General features: G+C 41.0%; 1 protein-coding gene across 10 annotated transcripts in view; it reads right to left on the reverse strand.

The window, feature by feature from the left end:
- The window catches only part of NCOA7 (nuclear receptor coactivator 7), a 97851-nt gene that overhangs the window by 76318 nt on the left and 7612 nt on the right, over positions 1 to 13921 (reverse strand). Inside the window, exon 1 of one of the 10 annotated variants that reach the window (XM_085314238.1) lies at positions 13574 to 13860. The exons of 8 other annotated variants lie outside the window; for them this stretch is intronic. The gene's annotated coding sequence lies outside the window, so the exon portion shown is untranslated. Of the gene's footprint in view, positions 1 to 13573; positions 13861 to 13921 lie in introns of those variants that run through there. One more of the 10 variants, XM_085314268.1, reaches the window with a different exon arrangement.

A 13921-nucleotide genomic window follows, 5' to 3' on the forward strand; every position in this document is an offset into this window, starting at 1 on the left:
AAAAAAAAAAAAAAAAAAAAAAAGATACAAGGCAGCAGCAAAACATTAGCCTTTGTAGAAACAAAATGAATTATGTAGAGAGTGAAGTACAAAAAACCACACACATTTAAGCTACAGAAGTACCCATGAATCTGCAAACTACTGGTTTCAGTTAGTTCTGAGATTCTAGCAGTTTTAGCAATTTTTATTTAAAAAACTAAGCCTTTCAACAGTCCATGGCAAAAGTATTTCTTTCATTTTACAAATGAGGAACTGAGAACCAGAAGGACCTCATGGTCCTCCTGTAAAGTCATGACAAAAAACACAGTTCTCTTGACCACCAGCCCAATGGCTCACCCACTGTGCCTGTCTTTCTCAGGATGCCTTTTGAATGAAAACATCTGTGCTTACACCAGATACTAAGGTGTTTCTATCATAGTTTGTATTGCCTTTCTGAGATCAGATCCCAAATTGATATATGGCATCATAGTTCCTTGGCCAGAGGCCAAAAGGACAATGCAGTTTGCCATGTTCATAGAGGATAAGACAAATGTCACTGCTTTCCTACCTGAGAGCATGCACACATACACACAAAGGACATTTATCTATGTTCTTAGTAGCACTCAACYATAACACTAAGCACTTGCAGTTTTCTAAAAAATAAAAATTCATAACATTCTACACCTACTAGCATTTGGAAAATCCCCTTGGGACTAGTTTATTTGGCAGTTGACATCAGCATGTTCTTTGCTTGCAACAACCCCTAGTTTTATGATCTGTTWTTAAAAACATTTCAAAGACAGCCTGCGCAGGTATGTTTTGACAAGGTCAAAATATATGCAATGCAGACAACGATGACATTGCCAGAGCTAATGACTTATGGGTTCTCTATGACTTCTTAAGGGATGTGACCAAGTCCTCCCTAGATTCTCCACTCTGAACCAAGCAAAGCAACAGAAGCAGCCAACAGATAAGTCATTCCTTCCTCACACCCCCTAAGCAGCAGGCTATGAGAATAAACATAAATCCAGTAGCAAACAAACAAATAACCCCCCCCATCTATCAATCTACTGCCTGCTGCCACCTCCCCTCCACGCTAACTGCTCAATAACAGAATCATCCCAGGTCATATATGCATCGCGTTGTTAAGGGCCACAGGATCCACAATGTCACATATCCCAGGCCTGGCTGTACATCAAAGTTGCTCCAACGAGTTAAGTTTACACAGGACTCAAGTGGGATTTCTACTGGCAACAAAAGGCAGAATTCCTTATACAACAGCTCCACTACAGAGGGATGAACAGCAAATGTCCTCTCATGATCATACGAACCTCAGCCAGCAGAGGTACCAAGCCAAAGACAGTGAGCTTTCACTCTCCTCTCTAAAGCTGTTAAAATATGTCCATGCAGCATGCAGTTGCTGCAGACTGAAGTATTACTGCCCTTCACCGTCTCACTCACACCTACTTCAGTTGTTTGTTACCATTCCTTCACCCACATTTCAGTTTATACTCAAYACATCTGCTCAAAGCCACTTCCATTGGGCTTAACTACTGGAAAAAGCGCTGGGCTTTGCCACTGCACAGCTAAACTGCAAGTGTGCATTTACTTCTACCAACTCCACCATAAAAGAGCTTTCTGGTGTTACAACTGTACATTGCAACTCCTTCTGCAGTTACTTAGTTTGGTAGACCACAGCAATTGTGTAATGTAACATTAAAAAAAAAAGAGCGATGATGAGGCCTATGGCACCATTCACAAGAAAAGAAAGACTTAAAAAATGACCAACACATCCTCAGTTTCACAGCAAACTTGCTCCCTCCTCTCTTTCTTCCCCAATCCAATAAAGGTATTTAAATGGAAAATGAATAAATTAGAGGTAGGGTAGAAAGAGGCAGATAATCTTACTTTGAAAAGTCAATTAAAGAAATACAAACCATAATGGTGCAGCTCAATGTTTGGCCAAACACACACAAAATAATTTATCTTCTACTTATAATTACTGCTGGTCTTGTTCCCAAAATGCTTAAGCATAACATTAAGTTTATATTTGCAAATATTCCTATTGTACTCAATAGAATTTAGTAAACACTTTCTCAGTGCTTTACAGAATAAGGCCAAGCAACAAGAAACTGTTAAAATATGCCCAAGTCTACCAATTTAATGGGAGGTATTGGAACTGGTCAATGTTTTTTAGGTTAAATAGATTTTCCAGCAGAATTCATAATCATGCCATGAAAATTACTGGAAATTTTTTTCTAAATTAAAGCGTAGTTACCATGTTCAAGTTTTCACGAAAACAGAAAAAACAACAACAACAAAAAATTAAATTAACAGCCCACTGATTTAAATGTTAATCATTCAGTCTATTTCCTCAATTGGGGGAAAAAAAAAAAAAAAAAAGGTGGCAGTAAGGATACAAGAGAGAACTCCGAAGAAAAATTGTTATTTTCAAGTCCCACCTCAACCTCCCTTTTTCAATCAACCCTGGCTGCAAGGGTTCTTGATCATGCAATTCCTAAGTTACGGCCTTTCCTCTTTCACCCATCTCCCAACAAAGAAACAAAGCAACTGAGAAAGGGGTAYAGGGGGAGCAAAGAGTCTCACAGTAATGCAATGCAAATGTTTTCCTATCTGAAACACAGTAAAGAGAACCAAAATGTCAAGTTTCCATAGCAACCTTAACTGTGCCACATTGCATATACTGTATATTAAGTAACATATTTAACAGTTTAACTGTTCAGAAACATCCTGTATGTTTGTAACCTGGAGAATTAACACCAAAAATCTTCACTATGCATTTCTTAACTCCTTAACCTGACATCTTTATTCTATTATAGTGCTTTGAAAGCAACATTATATTACACCAACACACACAGTTTAACAGGTTCTCAGACACTACAGAGTTAGGTGCATTAAAATTACAGTGCTTTGACAGCACTCTCTACCCATTCCAYGGTCTGAAGTCTTTTAGATGCAGCAATGTTTCTGCTCATTTCATTCCCCCTTGCAAATTCCTTTAGGTACTGCATAATGAAAAATAACTTAGTTCTCTTCTGCAAGATTCTTAAAATCTTTATTATGTTACCATTTTTCTTTTCTCCATCTCATTCCTGTAGAAAACAACACTGGACTCTGGCCTTGTATTAGTAGAGAGCCAGCTTGTGCCACATAGAAAACAAAAACTCCTGAAACTTAGCTGAAACTAAACTGACCTTGCCATATAAACACAGCACAGTTACATTTACCTGTGTAATTACAGAATCTCTCTGAATAGCTACTTGCTTCTTTCCAGTAAGATTTTTCTCTATTTTTCTGTGATCTAGCCATTTGTGAAGAGCTACATCTACCTGAAATCATTCATATGAATACGGTTAGGAACTTAGTATTAGAGAAAATACACCCACATCTGCAGTGACAGAACAGTTGTGCATTTTAAGATAACTAATCACTAAGGCCTGTAAAAGTTGTCCTTGCCAAAAATCTGTGGAATGGAGGCCTTAAAATAAACTGTCACCTTTGCTTTTGTTATTTTTATTTYACTTTTTTTTCTTCCACTGCTTCCTTCTTTCTGCTCTTCCTCTCCAGTTCTCAGAAGGTAACAAATCCTYGGTTCAGAAGGAAGGAGGGGGAAAAAAGGAGGCTATTTCTATGTATGCAGAAAAGCCAGAACAAACAACCAGTTCATACAAACCAGCTATACACTATCCTCTCCTCAGCATATCTAATCTGGACTTCATTTGCTCAAACCTGGATGTGTTCACTCAGTGAGATGGTTCAGGGCTTGATTAACAAAGAGGAAAAAGGAAGTTTGAATCRAGGTTGATTAGAGTTGAATTAAAACAGAAACACAGAAACCTTCCGTTAGAACAATAGCAGAAAACATTTTACCTTCAGATAATTCAAGCGTTTTAAAAAAATATTATTAAACTGAGGTACTCTTGTTGAACAAAGCACACTGATTTTGAGACTAAAATTCGGAACATCTTAAATTGAAAGCACCAGCATGAAGTATCTCAGTGTTTCTGAAGCTAAACATTCGTTTTTTTTCTTTTGGCTATCCAAAGGGGGAAAAAAAGGGGGGGGGGGGAATCACAACGTTACCGAATTTTACAAATAATTTCAGTTCCTCCAGTGCTGCATCTTCACTGAAGAAGTTTCAGTCACGTTACTAGGCACTCAGTGTCACTGAACTCTGTATTCATGCAGAACTGCATCAATATCAAGTGAATTCAGAGGGACTACTCACTCACATGAATTATATTTGTAATAAGCAACTTCATTTCCCAGTTCTGCAAATGTGTACTTAAAGCTGTTAACTTATCTTTTACTTCAAGTTACCCATCACATGGTTGGTAATGGTGAGCACTTCAGTCTGCCCAACACATTCCAGGAGAAAATTTTGTCTTCAGTTGTTTACAGCTACATCAAAGTAATTGCTCGGGCTGCCTCAAGTTGAAGTCAGCCAAAACAGTCAGCCTATTAAGGACATTTTTCTGTCAATGTTAAAGCCTCTTTACTGAGGGACAAGCATGCTTCTGTGCTTGGTGTCAAAATCCTAAAATTTGGCAGAAAGCAATTCAGACCTTTTCTCGGTCCCTCTAAAAATGTATCCAAATTGAGTAAAGATGCAAGCTTTTTATAAAGAGAGGAAAATGCAGCTTACACCTAACCAACTTGGTTATGTTCTCAATCTGCAGTTAGAAAGCAGTGATATATTATCCATACRAAATGTAATTGTTATTGATAAGGACATGTACCTAGGTCTGGGATAATACAAGATTTAGATAAAAAAGGTATACTTGAAATCTAGAATATGCTGCTGGACTAGCAAGCAGGCAATAAATGCATGGCACTGGCTTTCTACAGGGCAGCACAGCTTTTCTGAGGTATCTGCCTTTAGTAGTTTTTACTTGCCAAAGTAAAAAAGGAAAAAGGGAAGAGAAACAGGAAGAAAGATTCATTTCACGGCCAAATAATGCATGATCCTAGGGCCTTCAGTTAAGAGAATTATCATCCACTGGTTTTTCATCACAGCAAGCATGCAATTCACACTTGTGTAACAATTCATTTATACTCATAATAACAGCTAATCTGCAAAGGCTAAGGGAAAAAATAAAGAATTGAAAGCAAACAGTATTTGGGATGAAGAAGAAATCAAAATTTAAACAGTTAGAAAACATTGTTATCAGATAAAGATTTATTTTCAATATTACATAATGATGACATCAAAGAAATTAAGAGCTAAAACTGTATTCAGTGCTGAAAGTAAAGTCCTGATTTCAGTGACACTCACCAAAGTCTGATCACTGATTTCACTGGGACAAAGACTCTAAATAGAAGGAAAAAGAAACAAAAAACAAAACAAAAAAAAAAACACAGGCAAAAGAAATTACATTCAAAAGAGAAAATCGTTTTTCAAAGACCAGTTACCATTTACTGAGAGATGACAATCATTTTGCCTAATAAATATATTTTCTAAATTATTTTTCCATTTTCTTCCTGAAGCGCTTTAACATCATCCAAAATCTTATGTTGGTCCACGTAACATCAACACATTATAGTTATCCAAGTACAAAGAAATATACACGTCATCAGAACCACCACAACATCAGGTTTATTGTTACAGGCGGCCCCTTCAGCTCCGTTGGCTTCCGCTTGTGTGCGGACCTCCTCATCTTTCTCATGGCATTTTCCTGGACTACCCACAGCGGACCTCAAAYGCACCTCGCTCCTATGGGAGCGAGGCCACCTCTGCAAGGAGCTCTACACAGAGCACTTCGCTCCCTGCATCACTTGGGCCTGCAAGTGGGAGGAAAAAAAATAAATAAAAAAAGTAACAATGTGCCTTTTTTGATTTTTCCATAAAACTTAATCTGGAAGGCATTCAGAAGGAATGCCCAGAAGACTAGGAACAGTTTTCTTCACAATATGCTTTTCCATAGCTCGCTATTTGTTGAGCTTGGACGAGGCTCTCCAATATGCATCACTGCAGCAGATCTAGTTGTTTCCTGGGGTTCATTCTAGTTATTATTCCCACCCTTTCTGTAGAAGACTCTAGAGTGCTTGAAATTATCATCTAAGCAGAATTCCAGGAGAAAGAGCATGCATGAAGCTCATGAATCTTCCCAAATCAGAAGCAATAAAAAATTCTGAATTAGCCTCATTTCAAAATAATAACAATAATAATAATTTAACATGCTGTTAAAAAGAAAGCTGCACCAAAGATTTTTTTCTTAAACACAAATTAGAATTTCAACAGCATTTGCAGTAGTAAAAAAAAAAAGTCAGAATATAAAAAGCCCTAGAATTATTTGTTGAGATTTCTCCTTCAATTTGCTGATGTTGTAAAGGGTGCTTTGACTGTTTCATTTTGCTTTGGAGACCAGTCTCCAGTTTCCTTCCTGGAAAACTTGCCTGTTATCTGCTAGGTTCAGCCTGGGGACTAGGAACCACCACAACAAGGACAGGACATGGCTAGTTGACAAAACAGTGAAACTTACTACTCCCACAGTAGTGTAAAGCGCACAGTGTCAACAGACTGGGAGAACAGAAAATTAATCTCCAGCTCCTTAATCTCTTTTAAGGACAACACATGTGTTACTTCTGACAATAGAAATCACGTATTACAAATGGATATGTAGTTTTCAAAACAAATAATCCACTTTTAAATTTATCCACTGAGTGATCAGTTAGGGGCAGAGGCTCATACTGATTCAWTTTTAAGGAATTCAGAATTCCTGTATTTAAGAAAATAAATCTGCCCCAATAAGGAAGAACAGCAGCAGCAGCCCAGCAAAGGGGATTTTAATTTCAATCCTTAAGTGTGGCTGGGGCAGAAGACAAACACATGACACTGAAAAGTCTTATCTAGTTTCCCAGATGGGATGCACCCACGGGTACTGAGGGAGCTGGCGGATGCTGTTGCCAAGCTGCTCTCCATCATCTTTGAAAGGTCATGGAGAACTGGAGAGGTGCCTGAGGACTGGAAGAAAGCCAATGTCACTCCAGTCTTCAAGAAGGGCAAGAAGGAGGACCCAGGCAACTATAGGCCGGTCAGCCTCACCTCCAYCCCTGGAAAGGTGATGGAACAGCTCATTCTGGATGTCATCTCTAGACACATGGAGGAAAAGATGGYGATCAGGAGTAGCCAGCATGGATTCACCAAGGGGAAATCCTGCTTAACCAATCTGATAGCCTTCTMTGATGGAATGACTGGCTGGGTAGATGAGGGCAGAGCAGTGGACATTGTGTACCTTGACTTCAGCAAGGCTTTTGACACGGTCTCCCACAGCATCCTCCTAGATAAGCTCAGGAAGTGTGGGTTAGACAAGTGGACAGTGMRGTGGATTAAGAACTGGCTGAAAGGCAGAGCTCAGAGGGTCGTCATCAGTGGTGTGGAGTCTAGTTGGAGGCCTGTGGCTAGTGGCATCCCCCAGGGCTCAGAACTGGGTCCCATCCTGTTCAACTTCTTCATCCATGACCTGGACAAGGGGACAGAGTGCCTCCTCAGCAAGTTTGCTGATGATACCAAGCTGGGAGGAGTGGCTGACACACCTGAGGGCTGTGCTGCCATTCAGAGAGACCTGGACAGGCTGGAGAGCTGGGCAGAGAGGAACCTTATGAGGTTCAACAAGGGCAAGTGCAGAGTCCTCCACCTAGGGAAAAAATAACCCCAGGCACCAGTACAAGCTGGGGGTTGACCTTCTGGAGAGCAGCTCTACAGAGAAGAACCTGGGAGTGCCGACGGATGACAAATTAACCATGAGCAAGCAATGTGCCCTTGTGGCCAAGAAGGCCAATGGTTTCCTGGGGTGCATTGGGAAGACTGTTGCCGGCAGGTGGAGGGAGGTGATCCTGCCACTCTACTCAGCCCTGCTGAGGCCTCGAGTCCTGTGCCCAGTTCTGGGCTCCCCAGGAGAAGAGAGACATAGAGCTACTGGAGAGAGTCCAGCGTAAGGCTACAAAGATGATCAGAGGGCTGGAGCACCTGCCCTATGAAGAACGGCTGCGAGAGCTGGGCCTCTTCATCCTGGGGAGGAGAAGACTGAGGGGGGATCTTATCAGTGTGTACAAGTACCTGAAGAGAGGGTGTCAAGGGGACAGGGACAAACTCTTTTCAGTTGTCCCGTGTGACAGGACAAGAGGCAATGGGCAGAAATTGAAGCACAGGAAGTTCCGCCTGAGCGTGAAGGGGAATTTCTTCCCTGTGAGAGTGACGGAGCACTGGACCAGGTTGCCCAGGGAGGTTGTGGAGTCTCCTTCTCTGGAGATACTCAAGGCCTGCCTGGATGCAACCCTGTTTAACATGCTCCAGGTGACCCTGCTAAACAGGGAGGTTGGACTAGATGATCTCCAGAGGTCCCTTCCAACTTTACTGATCCTATGATTCTAAAGCAATGTAATGATGCCAGCTATCTCCCACCACATACTCACCCCTAATAATAAGCACAAGGACTGGAGAACAATTCACTGCACTGAGCAAAAGCCATCCTTGTCTTTCCCCTGTGGTTCCTAATCATCAGACTGGTTGGGAGATGAATTATTCAGATTGTTTGCTACTTGACCCCTCTCATTTTGGTAGAAAGACAGCTTTCCATATTAATCAGCTGTTATCCCACCGTTAATCATTTGGTCCATATCTGCACAAGTGACACCAGGCAAAGTCAATCTTTCATCACATGTCTGGGCACAGTCCAGCAAAGTTTTCCAAAACAAAGTAAGAGTCAAAAGTTTTACCCATTTGGTTCTCTACCCATTGTCATCAAGATGTGACCACCCACCCCATGCATCTACCAGACATCTCTTCCAGGTTAAAAGCTTTAGGAGCTGGGACAAATACAATTGCATAGACTTCATGATACAGCTAATCAAATTATCCCTGACAGACCTGAGCTGCTACCTTTAGTCCTCAGTCTTCAGCAGCTTCTCTGGAATCTGCTCAGTCAGCAGACAGGATTGTGGGGGGAGCGGGGGAAGGAASGGAGGAGTCTAACACTACTTATGAAGCAAAATATTTTTTAAAATATATATTCTAAATAACACATCATGGTGATTTGTATGTTCAACCTACCCAGGTTCAATTGCATATAACCAACTAAACTTTTCAGCAATTCTTAAGTCAGCCAAACCTTTGTGAGGAAGTGTTAGGAAAAGCTTAGCCCATTCTCTGGCCTACARAGGTTTACAGTGCTTAGTACAGCTACAAAAACCTGTACAAAGTATCATACCCAGCTCTATTAGAAGTGCCAGAGTATCTGGAATGACTACAACTACTTAAACTACAACTACTATTACAGAAATGCTACTTCAGTTGATGGTAAAATAAAGCCCCTGCCACCACCATCATGGCATTATTTAACCAAGAGACAATAGACTAACGCTGTAATATTTAACCTACTTTTTTTGCACAGTGAATGCTGACACAACATGCAAGCACTGCTGAGTCACTGGCAATACCTAACTGCTCCTTGTAGCACCCATTCCAAGTAACACCCTAGGCAGATCCCAACCAGCTTCTGAAATCAGAGAGCCACAGGCAGGAAACCCTCCATACCTGTTCCCTCCCAGATGAAGGTGGCAGCAACAATGCTTAAGTATTCATACTTCTTTTCTATTAGCTGCATTTTGAGTATTAAAAAAATAATAAAAATTAAGAAAACAAAGTGAGACAGAAGGCATGCAGGACAAAAAGTAGAAGAAACAGAAGAGTAGCTGCAGAAAAATACAGCATTGTTAGAAAAGATTACATTTAGTAGGAAAGTGAGTCAGGGAATAAATTACCTTTTCTTTAAGATAAGATTGGGTTCAAGAAAATAGTAGGTCTCACTGAATTCCTGCAGAACAAGGGTGTGATTTCCCATAACTGGTACAATGGGACAGCTTTTCGTCTGCCCTCAAAGTCTCAGATTTTGGGGAAATGGCTCTCAGATATCTATGGAAACACTAAGGGAAGCTCCCAAAAGCAGTCACTTTGGGGTGAAACTACTCAAAGAAAAGTTTCCCTCTAGAAATTGCAAACTATTTTAAAAAGGCTTCTAAATCCTACTCAGTAGATAAGGAAGCAAACATTCCTARCTTGACACTGTGAACAAAAAGTAAATGCAATTCTTGGCTGTATAAACAGGCATAACTTCCTTGCTCAACTCTGATGTTTTCTGCTCTCATAAACAAGGTTGATACTACCGTTATTTGAATATCATGGGTAGTCAAGACTACGTTTCAAAAAGGATGTTGAAAACTGTAAACATATTAAAAACAGCCATAACGATGGCAACAAAAGAAAAATAATGGCATCTCAGTAGGATCTATGTAATTCAATCCATTTAGTGCATTGAACTAGAGGCCTGAGGTAAATTAACTACCACGTGTATGTGCTACCAAGTAATTGAAAGCAGGAACTAGCTTAATCTACCTGACAAAGCTGTAAAATCACATGGAAGTTGAGGCAAGCAATTCAAATCAAAAGCACTGCACACATTAAAACAGACACACGATAAATAATGATTAGAAAGCTTTATTAAAACTGTGATGAATTTTCTATCCATTGAAAGCACCAAGTCAAAAGCCAAAGTCTCCCTGCAAGATAAGACTTGTCATTGAACCACAGCCTAAGTAACTATAATTTATCTCCAGGACACTACGTGGTGCCACACTGAAATACTGGTACTAGCTCCAAGAGCTTGGTCAGAGCCCAGGAGTGGCACAGATGTGACAGCAAATTTCTGCACCTGGAGTAACTCACCCTTCTTATCACTTATCCCTTGCTTCTGTAACACAACCCATCATGCACTACTGACAGACCCTACAAAACCCCCACATGTGCAAGAATACTCCACCCTTGTAGTCAAGAAGAATGTAAGTTGCAGATTCATAATCAAAGACCCCTGGATCACTGCAATATGCTCGCAACTTCAAAACAGAGCAAACARTTCGTAATAGAAATCCTTCAGTGGTGGCACAGCTGCTTGACATTTTGACCAAGAACAGAGTATGGTTCTCTGCTTACAATCAAAAGGCTTTGCAAAGAAAAGGAGGGAAAAAAGTATTCTCATGTATGTTTGTAAGGGATATATAATCCCTCCAGTTTATTGTGAATTTTGTCACTGCCTCATTATCTCATGAATCAGGCTTTTTTTTTTTTTTTTAAGGGGGGAAATACTGAAACTATTCAAATTTCAAAAAATTCATCTGAAAATTCAGCTCTACTGCTCTCCTACTCTTCTTCTTTATCAAAGGTGACCAGCTAGGTTACTTCTTCGAATGCTGACTTCAATTCTTAACTCTCTGTAGAGCTGTAGAGTTAACTTTTTTTTTGGGGGGGGGGGRGAGGGGGAAGTGATATTAAACCACAAAAAACACTTAGGGCAGCAGTAAAATTAGTGCATCTCCCTCAATGAGAAAAATCAATCCTTAGGCCTTGCTCAYGGAACAGTGAGCAAGAAGTAACCCACCCAACGGCAGGCTGTCATTAGCACCCTCAATATTAAGGCAGCATGTGGATACTTCACTAAAAGAAGAGCTAAGCCCCTAAAGCTTTAAAATTGTTTGGCTTATTGATGATGAGGAAGAGGAGATTTGTCAGTCTTTCACCACTGCTGCCTTTGGCATCTATTAAGCAACTCTGTGATACGAAGGGCAAAACTCAGCACAAGATAGGAAGTTTTACATTCTTCTTATCATTAGTTGTATTCCAACTTCTCTTCAGTGCCTACTGGAACACAAAGGGAAATCAAGTTCCCTTTGTTCTCCATTTACATAATTATCTTTAAAAAAAAAAAAAAAAAAAAAAAAAGGAAGAAGAAGAAGAAGAAAGAAAGAAAAGAGAAGTAACAGCAATACCTGCAGCAGCAATTTGTTGGGTCAGATCATGCTCCAGGAACTTATACTAATTTCCACCTTGGAAACAGTCATCCAGACTCACAACTAGAGAGAGTCACTGTGGCTGCAGTTACTTATCTATATGATTTTCACAATTTTGCTACTATTCTTTTTGAAGAAATGCTATTCTCTAATCCAAATCACTCTCCAAGTAAATTCACCTTTGTTTTGAATACAGAGACTTGTTCCCTACTACTATATGACATTTGCAAGCTGTTCATTGAAGAGGTCACAATCATAAGTTAGCCAAATATTTATATGGCCAACTCCTAGCTAATTCCACTCATATCTTCCAAAATCCTCAATACATGAAACAAAAACAAAAAAAAAGAAGTATTTCTACACAACATGACAAGGATTGCTCCCATCGATTTGGAGTTACTTCAACTCCAAAGAGAATGATTTATCATTTCAGCAGTAGAAATGACAAATCAAAACTACAGAGAGTGGCCATAACTGTAAACACATGTTTATTTTCATAATGTAATATGCAACAGGAAAAAAAGGTACTGAATTTTCTTCCAAAAAGAAAAGGATCTGGGGGTCRGGGGAGCGAAATAAAACCTCTCAGGGTTTTATGTCTGTAAGCAGTCCCATCAACTTCAACTTGATTATTCACAAGACCAAAGTTACACATTCAGGTCCTCCAAAATTTCTGTGGGTGTTTAGGGACATTTTCCAGGTAAAGAGAAAGAAGAAAGGAACCTACAACCTTAAGAATTTATGTATTTTTTTCAGTTTTGGCTTAAAGAGTTATATTCTTAGTAATGTAATTCTCATCCAAAAACTATATAGGTAATTATCTGCATTAATTTTCTAAAGCGCATTTGTATACATACCTGAAACAGTATTAGCATTAACTTAATTTCCAACTATACAAATACTTGCTTTTGCAATAGGGTGAGATAGTTCTTCAACATGCATTTTAAATCTCATCCAAACACAAGCCTTTAATCTGGGTCATAGCAGCTCGAGGCAAGCCATAACCGATTAGTAAGTTCCTATCCATCTTAAAGTCCATCGTTACGCATTAATACAACGAAAAAAATGTATGGCAACTTACTGGAAACACAATAATTCTGGCACATAAAGTAAACACACAGTAAAAGCATACTAGCATATTACCGCGTATAAGCATTCATCATCTTATTTCATCACCTAGAGGATGCACAGTTACTGCATCCTTTAGTACCATAATACTGCAAACACATCATCAACGCACAGGCAAACCCTTCCAACCCCCCAGATGACTCTGAAATAGTGTATGAAGACATACCCAGGCGCAGCAAAGAAAGTCCGCTGCACAGATCAACAGGCAAGATCGGTGCCTACCACACCTTCTGCGCCCAACAGCACTTAGTCACGATAAGCCGAGACAATAAATTAATATATAAAAGGCTGGAACCCTCCAGAAAATCGTCCAGGATCGGGGGCGGGCTGAGGGCGGAATTAGACTGAAAAACCTGAAGGCCAAGCTAACAAGCCATTCAAACAGAGCAGCTGCTTCAGAAAATAACAGCACAAAGGAGGGTGCAGAATCGCAGGCTGCGTTCTGCGGGCACCGTCGCTTGAATCCCAAACGCGCAGTAGAGTCGTCCCTTGCAGGCAAATGGTCAGAGCCACTCTGCCGTAACCCGCTGGCTCACACCCATAAAAAAAGGCAAAAAATAAAATAAAAAATAAAAATAAGCAAGCAAGCGGCATAGCTCCTCACCTCCCGACGCCGTGCTCGTCCTCTAATCCCGGCCGATGTTTGTAAACAAGCTAGCAGGCAGCCAGCCTCCTTCAACAGCAGCCACCGAGTTAACGCTGAAGGCGCTGGGGCGCCGACGGCCGGGTGCCGCGCTGCGGCGAGCCCCCGCGGCGCCGGGGAGCACCGCGGTCCCGGGGGGACCCCCGGGGCGCGGGGAGGGGGGGACCCGCGGGGCTCCGGCGCTGCAGGTCCGCGCCTCACCTCCTCCTGCGGGCGCGGAGCAAACCCTCACCCTCCCTCGCTGCCCCGCTAAATGCCGCGGCCGCTAGCAAACGCGGAGGCGCCGCGGGGGAGCTGCCCCTGCCCGGC

This window comes from Rhea americana, unplaced genomic scaffold (genome assembly GCF_003343005.1).
Source record: "Rhea americana isolate MKP2758 unplaced genomic scaffold, rheAme1 scaffold_110, whole genome shotgun sequence".
Lineage (NCBI taxonomy): Eukaryota > Metazoa > Chordata > Aves > Rheiformes > Rheidae > Rhea > Rhea americana.